General features: G+C 38.8%; 1 pseudogene; it reads right to left on the bottom strand.

Moving 5' to 3' along the window:
• Window positions 1-3,176: 3,176 nt before the first annotated feature.
• Window positions 3,177-4,574, bottom strand: LOC140817988 (uncharacterized; annotated as a pseudogene).
• Window positions 4,575-6,087: the final 1,513 nt, after the last annotated feature.

The following is a 6,087-nucleotide window of genomic DNA, read 5'->3' as shown; positions in this document are numbered from 1 at the left end:
TGGAATTTCACATGCTTGAAAATCAGTCTTATTTCGAAAGCGTCTGCAAAATATTGAACCGTTGGATCGAGACAAAAGTTGGTCAACACGTTTATAAATAGTTAAGATTGGCTTTGGAGTCCATATATATATATATATTTATATATAAATATATATATATATATATATATATATATATGTATATGTATGTATGTGTTTATGGGCAACGAACAGAAGTTACTCTCTTCTCACATAAAATCTGCGTAGTATCCGAGATCAAATTATAATGTCATTTGTATTGATGAACATATGTTCTGATATATGGCATTTTTGGTGTTTTTTTCTTCAAGTATAGACGGGGTATTTATAGGAGAACCAAGGGCAGCTGAACAACCCCTTCTCACTCAGTTTCTTGGCATCCTATTCACATTAAATTAGTTTATATAAGTTGGTCGAACGGTCATTAAGCATATCCAAAGGGTTGATTCCTACACCATAAATGTGTCCTCCCCAAGCTGAGTTTGCAGATGCATTTTCGATTTATAGGGCAGCAATTTATAGAGTTTTATTGAGCTAAAATATTGAGTCTATGAGTTAGAAATTTCACTTTAATGTGTTGGCACAAATTCGAGCTTCATGATTCGTATGGTTTTCTACCTACTCGAGCTTCTTGAGCTGAAATATTAAGTTTAAGATTGAGCTTCTAGTTTTCTATTCCAAGAGCTAAGAATTTCAATTTTCATTTCTTACATGACTTGCTTCGAAAATTCAAAGTCGTCACATTCCACCATCCTTATTCGAAGTTTCGTTTTTGAAATTTAAATTCACTTGAACTTTAAAGAGATAAGGATACTTCACGGTCTTATTGAATCTGACCACTCTTTTCATGTGTGAGACTTTCATATAATATTTCTCACCAACTTTGAACCGTACAATCTCCTTTCAGATCATCCCAACTTTTCTGCCTATCTTAGGCCGTTTTGAGTTTCTCTTTGAAAATAGCTACCTTGTTCGTCGCTGCTTGGACAAGGTCCAGTCCGTGATGATTTTTCCCCTAATTAATCCCAATATATTGATGATCAACATTTCCGTCCACATAGAACTTCATAAAACTCAATCCCAATGTTGCTATGGTAATCATTGTTGTATGCAAACTTTATCAAAGATAGATGTTCACTTTAGTATCTACTTAAATCCAGGGCACAAGCCCTCTGCATATCCTTAAGGGTATGTATCGTTCTTTCAGTTTGGCCATCAAGTTGAAGATGATAAGATGAAATAAAAGTAATTTTAGTCCCCATAACTTCTTGAAGATTTTTTCAAGATCGAGATACAAATCATGGTTCTCTATCAGACAAAATACAGGCTAAAACACCATGTATTCTTACAATAATAACCATGTACAAAACAACCAATTTGTCCATACAATAGTTCATTCTGATGGGTAAGAAATGTGCATATTTTGTTAGTTTGTCTATGATTACCTATATTTCATCATAAAATCTATGGAAATATGTTATCCCTTCCATCTCGGTATTGCTAGTGGTTGCAGAAGCCATCTAGGTCATTGGTTTTTAGTCTTGTCATGTTGAAATACTTGCCACTTAGAGACGAATTAATGCCACTTCATTCTTCATTCTATACCACCAGAAATTCTCCTTCAAATTGTTACGCATATTTGTGTTTCAGCGATGGATGGAAAATTTGGATTTATGTTTTTCAGACATCACTTAATGTTGAAGATTATGGATGTTTGGTACGCACAATCCTACTGTCATCCATAGATCTCCGTCATTGTCCTTATGAAGATCAGGGGTTTTCCCTTCCTTGACTTGCTTTTATAAGTTCAATCCATCGTCTTGTCCTCATGTTTAGCTATTTCTGTATGAATAGGTACTTGAGGGTATGATGGTTTGTCAATATCTTTCATAAGTTCAATCCATCGTCTTGGCCTCATATTTCCGATAATAGCCCGCTAATCCTAACAAGCTTCAAATTTCAGTCACGAAGCAAACTAAGTGTCGGTCCCCTTAATTTGCTTGATTTCGAGTTCAAGGTCTCTTATAGTCTTGGTTTGACTCGACATTTCAGTTTCTTGAGCGAACACACTTGATTTTCCTGCTTGACAATGTTATTCAAAATTTTCTATTAGAATTACAAACAGTATCTAGGGTATAGTTCTGTTTGCACAATATTGATATTTGCGGGCGTGCCAAGTGCGAAGATGCATCGATTTGTATGAAAATGATAAAAATCTAACTTTAAATATTCAAACGATATGAATTCTAAATTCGACCGTCAGTTCTAGTCTACTAAAACAAATGCAATGCCAAAATAAAGAAAATTATTGGAAATTGAGGAAAATAAAACCATGACATGATTTTGAATTTACAAACCTGTAGGAATTCATCAAAGACATGAAAAATATAATAACTTGTTGCTGAAATCTAAAACGAGAAGACGTAAAATGCTAAAAATATACTGGAAAGCTTGAAAAAACTATTTCTTGAAGACTGAAAATTTAGCAGAGAGCTTTTTGCAGAATTTTTGTGCAGAGTTGAGTTGTGTGTCTCCCTGTGTTGGCCGATTCCTCCTTTTTTCACTGTGCGGTGCGGTTTCCTCCACTCCCCCATGACTCACGATCTTCTCCCATTTTCTCCCACGATCTCCTTCTTTTTCCACGATCTCCTTGCTTGGAATTTATCCGCTTATTTAAATATACTAATGGGTATCTTGTTTTTCTCTATTAATTTAAACTTTTTGGCTTAGACAATTAATTGTGCCCGATTTAATTTTTGGTGCAAAAAAATGCCCCCCGCAAGCATTGGCCCATTGGGCCAAAATGCCAACATATTAGCCCATTTCCAACTCCTCCATTTGTAGTGGCCCATATATTTTTCTCTGTGAATTGAGCTTGCAGTGATGGGCCGAGCAACTCAAGTCCATTCTCTCTTGGACTTTGAATTTCTTATATCGTCTTTTGGGATTCCCTCCCCCACACTTCAAATCCAAAACGCTCTTGTTCTTTCTCTTCTTCCTTCTCCCTGCCCTCCTCCGATTACTCTCCGCTGCCACTGTGGAAGCCCGCCGCTCCTCCAATCCTACACCTCAACCGTGGCGGCTCTCAAGCTCCTTTCAGCCGTTCTTTGCTGTCGATTGTTCTCTACTGCTGCCCAAAGTCGTTGTATGGCTCGCGATCACCCTCCAGCACGTCCCTTAGCATCGCGAGCGCCATTTCTGCCCAAGCCACCATTTTTGCGCCGCTGCCCGTTGCGTTCGTTGGGTCCGATACTGGTCTCAATCTTTCCTTCAAGCAGATACTTGGTCTCTTGTTTCTTCCATTGCGCTGGTCGTGCCATCCCATAAGTTATTTTGATCACCATTGTGCCTTCATGGTGTCTGTGAATTTGCCCAAATGAAAATACAAAAACATTTGCAAGACCCAAACTTGTTCCGATCACGAAGCTTTCTTGCATCTCGCATATGTCATGTATGTGCCGCTGCTTCTTCGTTTGTTGCTGCTGAAGGTCTCCGTCCCACTCACTATAGAAAGAACGGCCGTGGAGAAGCTGTTTCATTTTCTTGGAATCTTTGGACATGAAGGGATAGGTTTTCAGTGGAGTAGGGGTCCGAGTTTCAACAGTAGGAGGCTCCTCTTCATCTGGAATAACAAAGCTCTCTTGCAACGGCCAAGAATTTGAATACCTTTGATGTTGGTAATAATGATTTTGGCTATTATGTTTTGATGGCTTATTGTGGAATACAGTGAACACTCTTCCCATTATTTCTGCAGCAGATGCTCCACTTTGGGCAACCAATCTCCCAATAGATCTCAGAAAGCTTTCTTCTTGTTTTCTTGATCATCTTCTGTTGGAATTAATGGAGGCCATTTCACATATTTCATTGGATTCTGATGTGTGTTGGGAGAAACATGTGCTTCCACAACTTCGTCTTGAGAAGAAACAATAGATCCAACCCTTTGTTGAAGCAAGGCTAGCATATAACCAAAGAATCCAGCTGCTGTAAGCACCGCAATTCCTATGGGGAAACCACTTCCATACTGATAAGCACAATCATCAAAATGGAGTTGTATTTCATGAATTGCCTTTTTTCCACGGTCAATAACGAGAAGAGAGTAATTGCTCCCAATATAGACCACATCAAAATCATTCAAAAATTTTGCATCTTCACTTTGTCCATCTACATGTCCACCACCACGACCTCGTTTGACTCCAGCAATGGTTGTGACCCCTGCATCACTAATTTTTCTGATTGCCTTATTATCCGTGTATGCAACATAAATGTTTCCTCTGTCATTACCTGTAAGCCCTTTCGGGTGATTCATCTTTGCTTCCCTCCATTTCCATCCACATGTCCATGGTATCCATCAGCAGACCCTAAAACCAACTTTGATCGGCTGTAAAGGGACAAAGAGGAGAAAATCTTATAAAGATTGATATTAGCTGAATCCAAAATTAGCAGGTCCCCATCAGATAATGCTTCAACAGCATACGGCTCAATGCAAAGCTTGTTGCCATCAAAGACAATCTCCACATTATACCTACTCTCAAATTTCATCATTGGACGTCCTGATATCACTGGATCGAGATTGGCCATGGGTTAGCCTCAGTTCCTTGGTACACTTGACATTTAAGCATTAGTGTCATTTGGGGTATCTTGCAACACAGGTCCTCTAAACTGTTATGTGCCCTTACGTGCTCTTACATGTTGCATCCACTCAATCTGACTCCCTCGTCCCTAGCATTATGCATTGCACTCCAGTCGGGCCCCTTTCCCGCCTACACGTATATGCATTTGCACTTCAGTCGGACCCCTTTCCTGCATACACGTATATGCATTTGCACTTCAGTCGGACCCCTTTCTCGCATACACGTTTACTTGCTGTTCTTGCATGCGATGGCTCCGCTTTATATTTGTTAACTGTTCGTTTGGTGTTGTGGTTGTTGGATGATGGTTGTGAGATGAAAATGAGTTGAATTTGATGTTGGATGTTGGTTGGAGAAGAAGTTTTCTGTTGATTCTTATACTCCGACCCAAACAATCCCACTCATTTCAATAAACCAATATGTTGGCTCAAAAACTCCCCACCAATTGATTCCCTGGCGATATCAAATGAATCTGATATGATAAGAGTGGCCTACTGGGCAACTTCATTTGATCATAACCAACAGATATTTACATTGGTGGCCCTAAGGCCTACTTCAAATAAAATCTTACAACAGAGAACTACACACATACAAACATGGCTAGTTAGCCTATTTTTATACCAAAACCAACTTCTGGGGTCCTCTTGTGGTTCGTATAGCGCTCTCACTCTCTTATTCTTTCTTTATTCTTTGTTGTCTCTCCTGGTGAGCTCAACTCCCTGCTCTTTATAGTTCTTTCTTGTCATATTTTAAGTGGTCTAATGGCCTACTTCACGAGCCTGTCATTGCACATGCAATCAACCATTTATACAGTGGTTGTATAGCCGACCTTATCTATGATTTCTCGTAACATAATAATAATAAAAACATCAACCAAATGTATGGACAAGTGGCCATAAGGCCGACTCCTCACATACTTAATTTCTTTTAGCATGAAAGCTACTGTAGACTCGAATCATCACCGTTCAAACAAAAGTTGGTCCCTGAAAGTGGCTATAGAGTCCACTTCGTTCTCAATATTTGACAATATGTAACTAATAATAATAATAATAATAAAAACAAAGGTATGCCAAAGTGGCCCAAAGTCCGACTCTCCGCTGGATATCAGCCTCTGTACTTGCTTTTATTTCCTTACCCGACTCCCTAATGAAACAAAATACCTCCAAAATGATGAAATTGGCCTACTGGCCCACTTCATTTTATTAGTCTCATTATTTAACCATAAACAATGGATATTTACATCAGTGGCCCAAGGCTCACATTACATTAAATCTGAAAACAAAGAACTGAACATATACAAAAGTGGCCATTAAGCCTACTCTTATATTAAAACAAAACTTCCACGCTCTTCTGTTGTTTGCACAGTGTTCTCATTTTTTCTCTGTTATTTCTTCATTCCTCGTTTTTGTCTGGTTTGGTGAGCTTTAACTCCTCTTTCTCC

Source organism: Primulina eburnea, chromosome 17 (genome assembly GCF_022965805.1).
Source record: "Primulina eburnea isolate SZY01 chromosome 17, ASM2296580v1, whole genome shotgun sequence".
Lineage (NCBI taxonomy): Eukaryota > Viridiplantae > Streptophyta > Magnoliopsida > Lamiales > Gesneriaceae > Primulina > Primulina eburnea.
Note: the sequence above shows the minus strand (reverse complement) of the source record. Positions and strands in the feature narration are given on the sequence as shown.